This window comes from Ursus americanus, chromosome 7, assembly GCF_024610735.1.
Source record: "Ursus americanus isolate L20-20 chromosome 7, mUrsAme1.1.p, whole genome shotgun sequence".
NCBI lineage: Eukaryota > Metazoa > Chordata > Mammalia > Carnivora > Ursidae > Ursus > Ursus americanus.
In genome coordinates this window covers 44,266,428-44,285,371 of record NC_142133.1, presented here as the reverse complement: position 1 = coordinate 44,285,371, position 18,944 = coordinate 44,266,428, and the positions used below count along the sequence as shown (strand labels likewise).

General features: G+C 35.3%; 1 long non-coding RNA gene across 1 annotated transcript in view; it reads left to right on the top strand.

Moving 5' to 3' along the window:
• The window catches only part of LOC148109677 (uncharacterized), a 226,426-nt gene that overhangs the window by 41,191 nt on the left and 166,291 nt on the right, over nucleotides 1-18,944 (top strand). The window lies entirely within an intron of this gene.

Sequence of the window (18,944 nt, the reverse complement as noted above, 5' to 3'; positions counted from 1 at the left end):
GTCATAAAATACAGTCTCATTTGAAGACAACAACCTTATAAGATCAGCACTGATTTATTCAAGTAATTTTCCCAAAATTAAACTTTTATTAAGTGGCATAGCATAAAAGTGAAACCTGGGCCTGTTTAATACTAAAGATCACATGTTTAACCACTATACTGTAGTGTCCCCAAAACACAGTTGGAGTATGACTATGATTACCAGGCCAGTTATTAGCTATCCTCTGTTATGTACAAAGCTTATCTTTCAGGTGGACAGTGTCAAATGCTGTACTTTGTGTTGATTTCCTGATTACTGTCTATGGCAAGGGTTTCTAGAAGAGCCCACCAAATTCTCATATTTGAGAAGGCCCACCAATGCGCAGAGAAGCACAGTCCGAATTAAACAGGTTGCACTTAGAAAATAAACACTGTTTTAATTCAGAACTTTGAAAGTAGAGCTCATCTGAAAAATGGAAGAAAATAGGCAAAGAATAAGAGAATACACTTTTTCTGTTCATCTCAGCATCCCAAGTGATGGGAAGTGGTTTCTAGACAATATTAACATGAAGGAACATCGTCAAAAAATAATAGTAAATCCTTGTAAAGGTGGTTTGAAATGGATAGAATGGTATAACTTGATTATTATAAGAGAACTAAGCCAAATTTCCAACATTGACTTTCTGGAGGATTGAGCCACTGAAGACATCTTCAGAATTTGAGAAAGGATAATTACAGGCACCCAAAAAGAATGTCTTATAATACCGGTCACAAATGGATGAGAAGGCTTGACCCAACTTGACCAGGATGATGTGTACAGTGGTTTATTATATCTCTGTATGGAGTCCACAACCCTTAACCCATGATCCCAAATCCACTACTAATTAACCTGTATGTTCTCACTGTTCCACACTATTCAACTCAAGGAACCACATATTAACATGGCCTTCAGACGACTGGAGGGAGCAAATCTAAACTGAATACTCATAGGCCTAATAATCAGATCGTTGACTAAAACAGGGATTCTCAAGTTCTTCCAACAAATAATTCATAAGAGGAGCAGAGAGTTGATTTGTCACCTAAGATTCCTAGGAAGAAAGATGAAACAGCCAGTACAAATATACAATTTCTATGTACTCTGATATTTTGTTTCAAAATACATACTATTTTAACTTTTTACTCCATATTGTATCTGGACTTTAATGAAAAATGAATATTTAAAATTACCTAACATTTAGAAAAGTATGCTTGTCCTTTGGATTAACATTTTACTCTGGTACTTCTTTATATACCCCCAGGGGTATATGTACCTGGGCATAGAGCCAAGAATTAAGGTTCCCTTTTTAATGCAAAGAGAATGTTAGAAATAAGACAGAGATTAGGGTTTGCTTCTGAGTTCAGGGATAATACAAAATTCATGGCCATATAGATGAGATTCACCACCCTAATCAGGTGATGTACAAACATGCTGACTTAATCTCCAGAGAGAGGTGAGAGAATGTGAATGGTTTGGTACAAATCCTCTTCCACTATAAGAAAAAAAGTCATATCACATAAGCCTCTTTAAAACAGATCATACATCTTTCACAACTTTATGTACTAACTTCCTGTAAGTGCCTTGCTCATAGCAGATAGTGTTTATGCAATGATTGGTAGTGATGAATGCTTATTTGTAATGGATTATCAGCATTATTCCCTCATTTCCCATTTTAAAAAGCCAGATTTTGTTCAACTCACGACCCTGAGATCAAGACCTGAGCTGAGACAAGAGTCAGACATTTAACTGACTGAGCCACTCAGGTGTCCCAGAACCAGATTATTTTTAATATCACCTCTTGGTTCTTTCTATTCTTGTTACATCCATATCTTCCACCTAAATAACTCTTATCCTTCAAAAGTCAACTCAGGTCAACTCAAGTTCCACAAACTCAAGGAAATATCTTGGTGAGAACTCTAAAACTTATTTTGTACTTTAGAAAATAAAAAGCAGTCTAAAAACTTATTTTTCACTTTAGAAAATAAAAAACAGTCTAAAAATAACTCTAATTCAAGCTAAGAAATGAGAATATCCCCAGTGTTAACAAATAAAATGTCAATGGTAAACAGTGGATGGCGAGTTCAGATGAGACAATCTGGGAAGGCTTGAAGGGTGAGGTGGCTGAAGTGGTTTCCGAGAATGACAGGTACAATAGATTTGTGGTAAACTTTGAAATGTGAAATGAGATCACTCTAGGAGAAGAAAACAGCAAGGGCAAAACACAGAGGCAAGAAAAACTCAAAATTTTAGTCTAAAAGACAGAAATAGAGCCATTACTTTCTTGACTTTCTTTATGTGTCAAGCTCTATACATGCAGAATTCAGTTATTTCTTAAAACGGACCAGAGTGGTAGGTATTAGTGACATATTTTAAGTATTCTTGTGATTAGAATACTAATATTTAGAATAAATAAACAATATATGTACTGTATCACAGTAAGAAAATTTTAAAAATCTGTTCGACTAAAATATTGATAAATGTCCATTTTATACATTATTTTGTATATCCTGAATCTTTCAAGCTTCTCATCAGGAATTAGGAAAATCTTTTCTGGGCCATTCATTCTGCTGGTTAACACTAGTCTCAATAACCCCATACCCATTCCACAAAGGTTTAACTTTCTGGGCAAAAGGGATTGGAATGGACTGCTGACCAATGACCTCTTAAAATTTTTTCAGTGATCATAACTAAGAAGATAGCTATCCACAAAAATTCATCCTGATTTTTTTCTTGGCTACATGGCTGAACTTCATTTCTTTGTCCCCTTGAAGTTTGCACTGGCTTTATTGGTAAGTTCTAGCCCAAGTAATGAAAATTGAAGTGATACGTGTCTCTTGTGGGACAACCACCTGTTAAACAAGCTGGATATTAAAGATGTCAGAGCTTCCATCGGGGCTATCCATTGACTAAGTAGAAATATCTGCTAATTTGCAACACATACCCTATGCTGTTAAATGAACAAGAAATTAACTCTATTTCTTAGGCCAATGAGTTTTTAAGTCTTTCATTACCATATATTGGCCTTTAACTAATAAAACCATAGTACTTGAAGACAGACAAAAACATTCTGCCACTTTTTTTTTCTAAATGTTTTTTTCTAAACCCATTTTTAGACTAGCCAAGGAGAAGTAAAGTAGCAGATTGTGATGCTTTCCTGTATAGCCATATCTACCTTATTTCCAGGTTAAGTATTGGGTAGATACAAATTATCCACCTAAAGTTTCAATTTCTCCCCACTGTAATCTGGGATATGGGCACTATTAAGTACTACCTTGCTTTCAGTAAAGAAAAAATGACATAAAATAATTTTATAGAAACAGATTGACAGTATTGAAAGGGGCTTTAAAGTTGTTTTAATCTTCTCATGCTTTTAATTTGGCATCATCTCTTCAAATATTCCTGGCTGGAAATTTTTTAGCTACTGTTTACTCTCCACTGGTGATAACGAGATAGTTCTTCAGTGATCACTGAAGACTTACCATTAAAAAGTATTATATGTTTCCCTGGTCTGTTGAATTGTCTTCTGGAAAGCTATATCACATGCTTTTAGAGACATCATTTTAAGAAATATTCTTAGGTATATTTAAGGATAATTTTTTTCCCTTGAAATATATAATCATCACCCTCTCTCCCAGCATTTGGATGATCTTCATTAATAAATCTATTCCGAGAATCACCTCAGAAATAACTGTTCTAATTTCCTATCATTTCAGCTTACATTACAATAAGTAATATCTCCTTTTCTTTGGACCTTTCAAATTTGCTAAGGTGGGGTAGTCTATCTTTCTTCCTCTTTTTAAATACCGTTTCACTTGAAAAAATTGCTTAAATTTATTTATTTATTTTATAAATCAAGCATGTGTCTCTAATTATTGTGATCTGTTTTCCTGTCACTTCCCTCATTAGAGCTGATCCCCAATGGAACAGTGACAAAGTTGGTCAATAGAGCTCTGCTTCCTCTCTAGTTTTTTGTTTCCCTTTGTAGCCTCCTGGAATATTTCTGAACCTGTCCCTTACAGTAGGGGTGAAAGATGATTTGAGCTTTTAAAGAATACCACATTTGGGACACCTGAGTGGCTCGGTCGGTTAAGTATCTGCCTTTGGTTCAGGTCATGATCCCGGGGTCCTGGAATTGAGCCCTGCTTCAGGCTCCTTGCTTGGTGGGAAGCCTGCTTCTTCCTCTCTGCCTGCTGTTCCCCCAGCTTGGTGCAGTCTCTCTCTGTCAAATACATAAATTTTTAAAAATAAAGAAAGAATACCATATTGAAGTTATTCAGTGCCGGGAACGGCCAGCAATCCCTGTACTGACGGATACTGACGGATGAAAGATTACTCCAAATTTTGCTGTGAAAGAGAGGAGAAGGCAAGGGGCACAATGCTCAGAGGTGAAGACCCTTTGCTCTTCTTTGCTCCTGCTTTTATTGGTCCTTCAGGATAATTACAAATCCTTATCACTGTTTCTCAAGCGTAAGATATTGACAAGGGGTCTCACTGAAAACTGGAAGGATCTGTTTACAGGAAAGATAGGATATGCTAATTTGGGCGTGTTCTATGAGTATTGCTAAACATAGCCTAAGGAACAATGCCTGCATCTCTTAGATCACAGGGTGACTGGGCTAGGAAAGTTTCAGAAGGCAACTCCCTGCGGCATTCCAAAGGCAGTGTGGTCATGTAGGCCTTGGCATTCCAAAGGCCTACGCCCTTCTCCGAAATGTTCCCTGCCCTCAGCGGCCTCTGTGTTACGTTTTAGCAAGCCAGATATTAGGGCTAATTTCATGCTCTATATTAACCCCAACAATTCAGGAGCCGTGATGCTACGAAGCAGGCAAGATCTGGATCAAAGTTAGATATTTAGAGGAGAGTTTAAAAAGGTACTGTTATAGGTAACTAATGAATCATCGAACACTTCATCAAAAACTAATGATGTACTATATAGTGGCTAACTGAACATAATTAAAAAAAAGAAAAGGTACCATTTAGGGGAACCTGAGTGGCTTAGTTAAAGCTCTGACTCTTAGTTTTAGCTCAGGTCATGATGAGATGGAGCGCTGCAGGGGGCTCAGCACGGAGTCTGTTTGACGGTTCTCTCCATCTGCCCCTCCCCCAACTCACCCGCTCCCGCATGTACTTGTGTGCTCTATCGCTCTCTCTCTCAAATATATAAATTTTCAAAAAAATAAAGTCAAAGGTACTGTTAAAAAAATATGGGCAAGATTTAAAATGATAACATTGAGAAGACATAGTGCAATATTCCAGCTACTCACTGTAACCTGTCAAGGAAGGAGCTAAGGAAAATACCCTGACCTCATTCATCCCAATCTCCAGTCTACCAGAGACTCCCACTGAACAAACTCAACATATAGTAAAAGGGTAAAGTGACTCAGTAATGAACACCCCAGGGCTGGTGGGAGAAGCAGGTGGGATAAGTGTAGAAATTGGTCTGGAAAAGCAAATACAAGATGATTAGGAGAAGGTATAGAAGCACAGCACCAGAAACACAAAGATGGTCTATGAATATAAAAAGATCCGGGGCTCCTGGGTGGCGCAGTCCTTAAGCGTCTGCCTTCGGCTCAGGGCGTGATCCCGGCGTTATGGGATCGAGCCCCACATCAGGCTCCTCCGCTATAAGCCTGCTTCTTCCTCTCCCACTCCCCCTGCTTGTGTTCCCTCTCTCACTGGCCGTCTCTCTCTCTGTCAAATAAATAAATAAAATCTTTAAAAAAAAAAAGATCCAAGACGAGGAGCCAGAGAGAAGCATCTAGAGGGCCTACTCTGTGTCAGCAGATGGCATCCTTATTTAAGTAAACCTTCAAGGAAACTTTATGAAATATTACTATCCTATTTTATACTATTTCAATAATATATATATATGTTCAATAACTATTATATAAGTTATTGAAATAAATCTAATCCAAGTTTATAACAGCTATGCCACAATTTGAACCAAGGTTTATCAGACTTTGAAGTCACCCTGTCTTCAAATTGAAGGGAGTGAGCCAGGCTCACAGAGAGCCAAGAAGCTGGCAGTTAAGACAGGATTGAAAATCAGATATCCGTAGGACAGCTTAGATGCGTAGAACACACAGACTCTGGACAAAAAACAAAAGTAGATAAGACAACAGAAATTATATATAAAATCTTTAAAAAAAAAAAGAAATTATATAGCATTATCCTCCTGTAAGAAAGCAACTAGCAATATTGAATGAAACCTTATTCACAGACAGTTCTCAGGAGTACAGAGGTTGTACTGCTATTTAGAAGACAAGGTTATGGCAATAGGCTATCGCCCTTTTTTCAAATCCCCATATGTAAATGGCGGACTATCTTTTCTATGCCTGATGAAGGTCACTTGGAGTTCAATGTGCTAGAGTATTCCATACTTTATAAGGTAAAATCTGCACTTTCTACTGACAGTGTGTAAGCTGTAGTGATTTTAGCTAAGAAATCTATTAAAATCTGCATTTATAATGCTAATTATACTAAAGTGTGTTAGAAGCATAACTAGAGCATTGCTGTTTCCTAAGAGGGTTTCTTAGGAACATCAGCATTAGAATTAAAATGTAGCATTCCTGAAGTGGTAGGTGGCAAATACAAGACCAGAAAGAAATACTAGGGTGCAATGACACCACCATGATTTACAGGCCTTTGATTTTAAATTTAGCTACTTCATGACATAGAGACAGGAATTTGAAGGCAGAATCTCAGCTCCAGCTCCCCACTCATATTATACACTAGGGAAATTATTTCACTTCTCCAGGACTCACTTTCCTCGCTTGTAAAATAAATTATTTGGATTGCATAATCCCTAATAATAGTTTCTTGATTATGGCTACATTGCCTATATTATGGTTAAGTGCAAATAAAGGAGTTTAATTATAGTAAGATTATCCCTAAGCACTCTCTACATCACCTATATATAGTCTCCATTAAATAATGCCAAGCTCTCATAGTAATCCCATAAATTTGTAAAGATTGAATTCAAATTCTACCACTTCCATGAAGCCATTTTTTTCTTCCGTTTTTCCGTTTGCATCCTTAGTTTTTTAAAGGTATAATTTACGCACAGTAATATTTACCCTTTTTAGTGCACAATTCTACAAGTTTGACAAGTGCATACAGCCATGCAGTCACCACCATAGTTAATACATATACCAGTTCCATTACTCAACACAAATTCCCTAGTCCCCTTCTCCAGTCAATACCATTGCACCTGGAAACCACTGTTATGTTTTCGGTACTTGCAATAGTTGCATAGATTTGAAAATGCCATATAAATAGAATTATACAGTATGTAGCCATTTGAGTCTGGCTTCTTTCACTTGGAAAAATGCATTTGAAACCCATCTAAATTACAGAATGGATTCATAATTCATTCTTATTTTCTCTGACTTTATCTTTAATTTTCATCAGTTTGAATATTATGTGACTGATGTGAGTTTTTCTGGGTTTTATTCAGTTTGATGTTGTTAGATCTCGGATATGTGGTTTAGAGTGTCTCTGTAGTTTTGGAAAATTCATTGCTATTATTTCTTCACATATTTATCCTGCACCCCCCCTCCCCTTTTTTTCTCTTTCTCATAAGGGAGTCAAAGTACATGTATCTTAGGTAATTTTATATTATTTCATGGCTCTGGAATGCTCTGATCTCTTCCCTCCCTAATGTTTTGTTCTCTTCAAGTTTTAGTTTTATATAATTTCTATTGACATATTTTCAAGTTCATTGATTCCTTCTTCATCTGTGTCAAGTCTACTGATAGATCTTGAAAAGATTTTTCTGTTCTTTTTTTTCTGCTCTTTTTAATTGAGGTATAATTGGTGCATAGTATTTTATTAGTTTCAGATGTACAATATAATGATTCGATATTTGGATTACCACAAAGTGATTACATGTCTAGTTTTTCCATATAAAGTTATGTAATTTGCAATACAACATTATTGACTATAGTCACCAATACTATATATTAAATCCTCATGACTTATTTATTTTTTTTATTTTAAAGATTTATTTATTTATTTTAGAGAGAGAGTGCGCATGTGCACATGAGTGGGGGGAGGGTCAGCAGGAGAGGGAGAGAAGCCTCAGGCAGACTCCCTGCTGAGTGCAGAGCCTGACATGGGACCCTGAGATCATGACCTGAGCCAAAATCAAGAACTGGATGCTTAACCAACTGAGCCACCCAGGCGCCCCATGACTTATTTATTTTTTAACTAGCAGTTTGTAACTCTTGACTCCATTCTCCCATTTTGCCAATCCCCCACGTCCCTCCCATCTGACAACCACCAATCTGTTCTCTATATCTATGAGTTTTGTTTGTTTTGTTTTTTAGATTTATAAGTGAGGTCATGTGGTATTTGTGTTTTTCCATCGGACTTATTTTACTTAAAATAATACTTTCAAGGTCTATCCATGGTGTTGCAAATGGCAAGATTTCATTTGTAGTGGCTGAATAGTACTCCATTGTGTGTGTGTATATATATTCACATTTACCATATATATAAATATAATATGTATATAATATATACCATCTACCATATAGGTAAATATATAAAAATCACATTTTCTTTATTCATTTATCAGTGGCTCTTAGGTTTTTTCCATATCTAGGCTATAATGTTGCAATGAACATGAGGGTGCATATATCTTTTTGAATTAGTGTTTTCATTTTCTTCAGATACTCAGAAGTGGAATTGCTGGATCATATGGGTAGTTCTATTTTTAATTTTTTGACAAACTTCCATACTGTTTTCCATAGTGACTGTACCAGTTTACATTCCTACAGTGCACAAGTGTTCCCTTTTCTCTACATCCTCACCAACACTTGTTATTTTGTCTTTTTGATAATAGCCGATTTTGACAGGTGTAAGATGATATCTCATTGTGGTTTTGATTTTCATTGCCCTGTTGACTAGTGATGTTGAGCACTTTTTTATTTTCCTGTTGGCCGTCTGTATGGCTTCTTTAAAAAAAAAATTCTGTTCAGAGCATCTGTCCATTTTTTTTAATTGGATGGTTTGTTTTCATGTTATCAAGTTGCATGGGTTTTTTTAGTAGATTTTGTATATTAACCCCTATTGGATATACAACTTGCAAGTATCTTTTCACATTCAGTAGGTTGCCTTTTTGTTTTGTTGACCATTTCCTTTGGTGTGTAGAACCTTTTTAATGACATAATCACTTTTGTTTATATTTTCTTATTGCCTTGTCTTTGGAGTCAGAGCCAAAAAAATATTGCCAAAAGCAATGTCAAGGAACTTATTGCCTATGTTTTCTTCTAGGAGTTTTATGGTTTCTGATTTTATATTCAAGTTTTTAATCCATTTTTACTTAATTTTTTGTGTGTGGCATAAGACGTGAGTGTTTCATTCTTTTGCATGTGGCTGTCAAGTTTTTCTAACACCATTTATTGTGAAGAGACTGTCCTTTCCCCATTGTATATTATTGCCTCCCTTGTAAATTAATTGACCATATATGTGTGGGTTTATATCTGGGCTATTTGGTTACATTGATATGTGTCTGTTTTTATGCCAGTACCATACTGTTTTGATTACTATAGCTTTATAGTGTAGTTTGAAATCAGGGATTGTGATACTTCTGCCTTTGTTGTTTCTCAAGATTGCTCTGGCTTTTCAGGGTTTTTTGTAGTTCCATACCAATTTTAGAATTATTTGTTCTCCTTCTGTGAAAAATGCCACTGAAATTTTTAATAAGGATTATGTTGAATCTGTAGATTGCTTTGGGTAGTGGGGACATTTTAACAATATTAATTCTTCCAATCCATGAGCTTGGGATATTTTTCTGTTTGTATCATTCTCAGTTTCTTTCATCATCTCCTTATAGTTTTCAGCTTACAGGTTTTTCACCTCCTTGATTAAGTTTATTCCTAGGTATTTTACTCTGTTTGATGCAATAATAAATGGGATTGTTTTCTGAATTTGTCCTTCTAACATCTTGGTATTAGTGTACAGAAATGCAATAAATTTCTGTATGTGAATTTTTATCCTGTGACTTTATTGAATTCATTTGTTAGTTCTAATAGTTTTTTGGTTGAGTCTTAAGTGTTTTCAATGTACAATATAATGTCATCTGCAAATAATGACAGTTTTACTTCTTCCTTACCAATTTAGATGCCCTTTATTTCTGTTTCTTGTCTGATTGCTATGGCTAGGACTTCCAGTATTATGTTGAATAAAAGTGGGAAGAGTGGGCATCCTTGTCTTTTTTCTGATCTTAGATGAAAGCTTTCCTTTTTTCAACATTGAGTATAATATTAGCTGGAGGTTTGTCTTTTATGGTCTTTATTATGTTGAGGTACAGTCCCTCTAAACCCAGTATATTAAGAGTTTTTATCATAAATGGGTGTTATGTTTTGTCATGCTCATTCATTGAGATGATCATATGATTATTATCTTTAATTTTGTTAATGTGGTGTATTTATAATTTAATACATATTTAAAACTTCTTATTTTACTTTCATTGGGCAAATGATATCCATATCCCTCTCTTCCATGCTTTTTCCCTGCGTTGGATTTCTTTTGTGATTTTTATTTTATGGATATGAATAGATTCCATTAAAGTACATCTACATCAATCCCTGCTTTCTTAATGGAAAAGGGAGAATTGAACTTGGAGTTACAGACAACCTTGGGAATGTAACAGAGTGGCCCAGATCCCATGAGTGTCATCAGTCATGTGTGACAAAGAGGGACAGAGGTTGGAAACCATTGCTCTAATCGAAGTAATTTGAGGAAGTTATCTTGTATTCAGTCTTATTGCTAAAGCACAGTAGATGATGAGGCAGATAGAAAAAAAGCAAAACCCTTATTGTTCCATGCCTTGGAAGACTTGCCAGCACACAGGCGTCCGTCCAGCTAGACATGCCAACATCCATAACTTCAAACAGAGATAACCAAATAATCTCTCTAGCAATTCTTGTTCTAGGTAATTTCCTTCATTAGTTCTAATCTTACTCAGTGCTAACCTGGTAATCCATAAACAGGAACCAAACATATATATCTCTCCTGACATTGCCCTTCATCATAGGAAAGAGAAATGCCTCTTTGATTAACATTATGTTGCTGAATTTCATCACAAAGCAATCTCATTGTTCACAGACTCTATCGAGCCAAAATAAAGGGCTTGAATTTTTTTCTTTGGTACTCTATTACATCAATGGATAAAGGTGTAGAGGAAGGAAAGGAAGTTTCTAATGTGAAGCCAAAGAAACAATGAATGTAAAGAAAAAGAAACAATATCTAAAAAGTGGGGCAATTTCATGCTGAAGAAAAATTCTAGAATTTCCACATACATGTTAGTAAAAGCTTTATAATAGCGTGTGAGTACATTTAGGTCAGTAAGGAAACACTTAAGGGAGAAAATTAGTGAGGAAGTAACTGTTTAGTGCACTAAACGTTGCCCTGCTGACCTGAAAGAGTTAATGCTAACTTTACAATCTTAAATTATTCCCAGGGAGATTATTTTAAGCAAATATTCTCTGAAAATGCAATACCATATATTCTCCACCTTCATTTCTGATGCAGTTTATGTAGAGTAATTTTAAAATGAACTCCACAAGACAACCAAATTGTTTGGTTGCATCATAATTTTGTGATAATGTATTTGCTCCTAGACATTACATTTTCAGTATTCTAGAACTATAGATAAAATCCAGCTAATGCAAGTGCTTCTATAGTGAATATTCAAGCTAAAAGAAGTGTTTAAAGGAGAAACAGAAATGTGACAGGCACAAGCCACTGTCACCCATTGTCTAGATTTCTCGAGTTCTTTGACTTGGTTATTTTATTCAGAGTTTTATTCAGGTTAGTGACTAGGCTGCTGGAAGGTTAGAAATGTATAATGGAGAGGAAAGTTTAATAATAAGTGCAGTTTAATAATAAGTGCAACCTGGTGCCAGGGAAAAGCTGTGAAAGAGTTCGTTCTCCCCCCCTGCTCACACTGAGATCCACACAGTCAAACAATATTGTTTATGGTACTCTGACTATTACATAGGCAAGGACAAGAGGAGGTACTTACATTATGGGGAATTTACCATGTGTAAGGCACTGTAACTAGATATCATTACCATATATTTCCAATGGAAAATTTTCTAACATAATCTGCCTATAAAATGAAAACATAGTGGCTATAACTAATATTCTAAAAAGCAAAACGTCCTAATGCAGATTAAAAGGAGCTGTCATTAAGACTCTTATGGGTCTGGTGAAACAAATATATTTTAACTGCAGTTTAATTGCTGCAGTGAGTTTCATTTTAGATAGATGCTGATCTCCTAGTCACCTCTTAATGTGAACATTCCCATACCGCCACCCCCACCCCTTCTACACTCCGTGCACTAAATTACTTCCCCTATTTTCCTGTTTTACTGTGTTCCTATGTATTCATATAGCTACTATTGCATTTGCCCAGTTCTATTACTTTTTTATGTATACATATCTCAGTGTTGTGAGCAAGTGGACTACAAATATTAGTTTTATAAATTATTGCATTTCCCATCAGCCTAAATGATGTCAAGGGTTAAACCAAACTCTGAATGGAGACAAGGAGCTTGCAGCCTATTGAAGGAGAAACATAAAGGACATAAAAAGAAGTGCTAAAGGAAATGAGAATGATAACTTTGGGTATTATGGGATAAGCAACATCAACTTGCCTCCGAGAGTCAAAGAAGTTTTCCTGGAGAAGAGAATTATTTGCCTATAAACTAGTAGATAAGTCTAACTAGATTGCTAGTTAGTGAGATGAAGAGATAGAGAAAATTATTCTGGACAGAAGAGAAAGCACAACAATGTGTACACCATGAGATAAAAATTTCAATAATTCTAGATTATACTGAAGACCAAATGACAAGAAAGGAAGCCATGAATCATCAGATAGGAGGCATGGAATGGAAGTTGCTGTAGAAGTTGTTAAAAGAACTTAGACTTTATTCTTTATCGATGGGTAGTCAGGGAGAGATTTTTTTTTTTTTTAAGGTAGAGAAAGGGCAGATATCTATAGCTACTATGCAGTTGTGGAAAGGATAAATTTGAAATGAATAATATTGGAAACCAGGAACCTAACTGGTCTTAATGGTTCTAGTAATCCATGTGAGAAATTGCGGCAACCTGAAGTAAGGTGATAATGGAAGTGAAGAGACGGACGGGGCAGTGCTTGGTTCTCCACTTTGGCTTCACATTAGAACATCTAAGGATCTTGTAAAAGTCCTGATGTCTAGTGCACCTCCCTCACCCTGCCCCAAACCACTTAAATCAAAATTTAAACTGAAGCATCAGTATTTTTAAAAGCTGTGCAACCAAGGTTGTCAATTCCTGGACTAGCAGGTATTGGTAAAACTAGGAGGTAAAATTAGCAGGTCTTGGTGATGGATTGATAAAGGAATGAAAAGAGAGACAGGTTAAGTATAAAACCCAGATTTCTAGTTGGCGAGACTAGGTAGATGCTAGTACTGGATAGCCCAATCTATTTTTTCTAGCCTAGGCCGTGGCCACATATTAAGTGGAGATAGAAGTTAGGAACCCCAAGACAGGAACAGTCCTACGAGAAACCTCCAGAGTTCTAGAAACTTGTCCCTATTGACTGCTGCTGTGCCAAAAAAACAAAAAACAAAAAACAAAAAGAAAAACAAAAAAAATCAAACCCTGAACTACCCATGGCTCCATGGCTTATCTTGCTAGCTGTAGGAGAATCCTTGCTACCAACACCAAATGTCTATTTATCTTTATCGTTACTTTATTTTTTTTCTCATTGAAACAAAGATTTTCAAGCTGTATTCAGTGAAATAAAGGTTGGTGGGCTGCTGAGAGTAGTGTTTGAATAAGGGAGTTTGAGCAGATGGACTGGTGGGCCTCTACCTCACTTAAGCAGAACAGCTTCATTTTATTTATATAGATATTAAGATGCCGCACAATATTTTATTTTAAAAGAAGGTATGCTAAAATTAGTTTGAAAACATCTGTGCCAGTAGATGGTGAGTGGGAACGGATTAATCAGATACAGTAAATGCTATTGATTTTATTGCTTGAAGGTTTAAGGGGATTATTAAAATGATTTTCAAATTGCCAAGGCAGGCTGAGTCACACCCTGGAGACAGCCATATATGTTGCCTAAAATAAGGTTGGCTGATGCTGGAGCAGACAGTTGGTATTTTTTGATTTAGCTCTTAAACTTCCTTTTTGTTCAGTTCTCTGGCTCTACTCGTGATTGGTGGTTACCTAAGCTAGATACCCTGTTTCTCTAGACTTCAAATCCCCATCTTTCCTTTGGCATCTTATTTCCATGAGAGAGAGTCTGATGAATCTGCACATATTCTTTTGAAATATTTAAAATAAGTTTTAGTTTTCTTTGGATAGATATATAATAAGAGCAAAAGGTACAAGAAGGTATAAAATAAAAAGTAAATCTTTCCTCAAATGAATCTTCTAGCAAATGAGTTTCCTTCTCCAGGAGCCAGTAGATTCTTATATCCATGTTCAAAGACATTCACTGCATGTAGACAAGTGTTCATATGTGTTCTATTTTTTTCCCTTTTAACAAATAAACAACATGCTTTGCTTTTGTCTGTACTTTGCTTTTGTCACTTAGCGTATATTCTGGGGATGATTCTATATCCATACATGATGATCTCCTTTGTTTTTTAAAGCAAATTCTTCTATTATGTAGATATACAATAACTGAGTTAATCAGAGGTAGTATTTAGTATGTTTTTTATATTGTGCTATTATAAACAATGTTGCAGTGAATATATGCATATACTTATACAAGCAGGCCTATGGAACAAATTCCTGGAAGTGGAATTGCTGCTTCTGCATCAAATTTCCATAGATATTGCCAAATAATTTCCATAAATATAGCACCATTTTACATTCCCAGCAAAATATACAAAAGTGCTTTTTCCCTACCCTCATCAACACAGTGTATGTGTAAACATTTTAATCTTTCCTAATTTAAGAAATTATCTTATAATTTTAATTTATATTTATCTCATGAATAAGTTTGAGCATATTTTCACATGCTTAGGGGCCTGTTTGTATTTGCATTTCTCAGACCTGTCTAAATCTTTTGCCCCTTTTAACTTGAGTTGCTGTTATTTGTTCTTATTGCTTTATGGAAAACTTTTAACTATTAAGAAAATCAATTTCCTTTTGGAAACTGGAATTGGAAATTTTTTTCTTACTTTTTTGTGGTTTTGCTATATAGGATAGTTTTAGAATTACATAGTCAAAATCATAATTTTTTTCTTTTGTGATCTCTTTTATTCCATAATTAAAAATAACTTTCCCATTCCAACATCAAATTTTTCCAAAGTTTCTTCTTCTATTTTAAGTTTATTTTTCACATTTAATTTCTTACTGTACTTGGAATTTATTTTTGTATAAATTGGTAAGAAAGGATACATCTACTTAGTTAACCAGCTGTCCCAATTAAATTTATTAATCATCTATTTTTCCACCTATGATTTCAAATATTAAGTTTATCATATACAAAAATTCCTATATATTTTTTCCTATTTCTAAACTTTCAGGTCATTCCATTGATCTGTCTATTAATGTGGTAATACATCACTGTTTCATTTACAAGATAGAGTTAAATATCTAATAGGACTATCCCCCATTATACTTCTTTATGAAAATTTTTCTGGATTTATTTTTTTTCTTTTTTAAATATAATGATTAAAATCATCTTGTCTAAATGCCATTGGTATGTTTATTGAAATCGTAATTATTTCATAGGTTGATTTCATGATATTTAACATTCCTAATCAAGAACAAGATACACTTTTAAGTCTCCTTGTAAATCCTTCAGCAACATTTAAAGTTTTTCTTTATCTAGAACTTGTCTGCTTCTTAACAAGTAAATTCTTGGGCAGTGTGTTCATTTTAATTTTAGTTTTTTAAATTGGTTGGTAAATGGGGTCTTTTCTTCTATTACACATAGTCTGTCTAGCTGTTCATATCTATCTCTCATATGGTTATTTGATAATTTTCCTTTAGTGTATTCAAGTAGAAACAGTGTGATGCACTTGGGTGTGTGTATGTGTGTGTGTTTGTGCATTTGGTGTATGTTAATTTTTATCTCTATCCTATGACAGTTTTATAGCATTTATAGTATGATTATCACAAATATATACCAAAGGTATTACTTGATCACTTCAAATATTGTTATGGAAATGGCCAAAAAATTTATTGATTAGTAAAAGAGATATCAGAAATATATATTACCTACTTAAACAAATGGTATTTAAGGTATGTGATAAGGCTGAAAAGCTTTAAGGAACCCCAGTGCCTTAGCATGAATGAGGTAAGAGAATCCCAAGGAAAAGAAGCCCAGCTTTGTAGCAGCACATGAGATGTAGAGTCTTGTTCACTTTGTATTCCTTAATGGAGCTCCCCGTGGAATGACCCAACTGACTGGCCCTTCCACCAGAATGCCATTATGTCCAATTCAGAGTGGGCCTTTTGAGTGAGATATTGTTCAGAGTGTATCTTGCTTTGAGAATTGTCATGTAACTGACCATTCTTTGAGTGATCGCTGGTAACTGCTTTTACCTTTGTCAGAACTTCTTTTGAGATATAATTTCCTTGTGATATACCATGGGGCGATAGAAATTGATCCAGGCTGGTGCCCTGATGATTTTGCACAAATCGACAGAGACTACATGAGGAAGGCTTAACCATAGCAAATCTTGGCAGAATTTGGTCCTCCCGGAACATGAGAGCATACGAGTCTTTTGAGGTGTTGCTACAAGGCCCTTATCATGGATGGATAGGTATATCCATCTCACAGAAACAATCTTTGAGATAGTTTCTCATCCTCTCCCAGATTCTGACAAGGCATGGGTATTTTGGCCTTGCTCTCATCCTTCTGTTACAGCGGCAAACCATACAATGTGTTAGCTACTGCCTTCAACCAGTTCCTCAGCAACAAGGTGTCCAACCCTCATGTTGAATTGTCATCTGTCCACTTTTGTTTTGGTGTTGTCCTGTGGAAGAAGAGATGTAGTGAGATGTGATCCGTGTTATTCTTGTTTTGATTGTCCAGGTAAATAATACAATATCTGAATCTGAAAAGTTTGAGGGGAGTGAAGGTCTAACTTCCAAATAACTTTAATGATTGGAGGCTACTGCTATTTCCTGAAATAATCTAACAATTGTTGAATCAATAAAATAGTTTTAGAACATAATATTGATAAACACAAAAAGTATTGGTTTTTTATACACTATTTTTTTTTTATTCAGCCACCTTACTGAATTCTCTTAACATCGATAATAGATTTAAGTTTTTATCTTGGGTTTTCTAGTCTGTATTGCTCTGAGAGATAAAGGACTGTCTGTTAAAAATTGCCTGTATTGGTTTTGATTGGACTCAGCCTCTATACAGTTGATTCTCATTGTTTGTGGTGGTCATGTTCTGTAAAGTTACTGTGAACAAAGAAGTAGTGAATGCTAAACCACTGTTCACAAAGGGAATCTCTATCATTTTATCATATTTTATGGATTCTACAAAAGAGAAAATAAGTCTCAGGAGTGTTAAGTGAGTTACCTAAAGCCACCCCCCAACAGGCACCAGAGTGGGAATTCAAACCCTATTCAACTGGCCCAGAGGTAGAATTGCGTAAACTACACTGCAGTGCTTCCTACTATCTCCACAGTTGGTTATCTCTGTATGAGGAAGGACTGAAAAAAAAAGGCAATGTTGCCTTGTTCAACCTCAGTTGGGAATGTGTGGGTCAGGCAACTTAATTTTTTTGCTATTTTGTGCATGTCTGCAAATGACTAGGGAAGTGCCGGTCATATTCATTTTGTGGTTATGAATAAATTTTAGTGAGTAGGCCCATTCACAAATATACACATGCGTTCTAATTCCAAGTAACGTGTTAGTCTTCATATTTGGGGAGGAGATTAAGGGCTAAAGGCTATCGGAAGGAGAGACCCAATTCTGAATTTGGTCAGACATTCTTGGATATAGGGTCTGGGAAAACTTTAGCTCCAGAATATTAGTAGCTGATTGCTGAACTAATAAGATAAAAGTCTGGAACCAAAGAAAAGTGGTCCACTAAGTAGTGTTATGACTTACAGAAATTAACCAGGGAAAAGAAAAGGTATTCTATAGGACAAAGACCAGATATTGTGCAGTAATGTGATTCATACTAGAAAAATATCTAAATTAATATGGACATGAAAAGAATGTTAAAATTCAAGGGGAGGAAACAAAATGATAAATGTGTATTGTCAATAAAACAGATTTAAAAACTCAGAACATTTTCATTCAGTATTTCAAATGAATAAAAGTAACTAAGTAGGAAAATTGTAATTATCAACTTCTGATAAAGATTTCCAGTTGCCCAACTCCCCAATCCAAACATGGTGGGATTCAGTCTGCCATTCACAAGCAGCAAAATAATCTCCCATGAGTTATCAAGTATATGGTTATAGGCCTCCTATGGGGCATTGAGATAATATTTTTAATGGTTTAAACCCTGTACTTTCTTGGAGGGGTAACTCCATAGCAAGCAGTAATATGAATTTATTTGACTAATTTATTTAGTCCCCATTTTATGTTACAGAGAGTACAATCTTATGTTGGAGGAATATAATTAGTATGAGTGGGTTTAGTGCAATTGAGAAGATAGTATTTAGCCATAATCAACAACTCAGCTGAAGCTTTAGTGACCAAAAGGTCACACGAAAGTACTTTGACAATATTATGACAAATTCAAGAAATTTTTTTCCTTACTTCATAATATTCCCTAGGACTATATTATGGTAAATGGTATCAGAAATGCCGTAGTTTCTAGGCTCCCAGGTGGTTCACCTTTGGCAATTATTCTCTATTCAGTTCCTAAGAGAAACCCTGCATCCTTGCATTTTAGGATTTTAAAATAGTGATGAAGACACATAAAGATAATAAGATGACC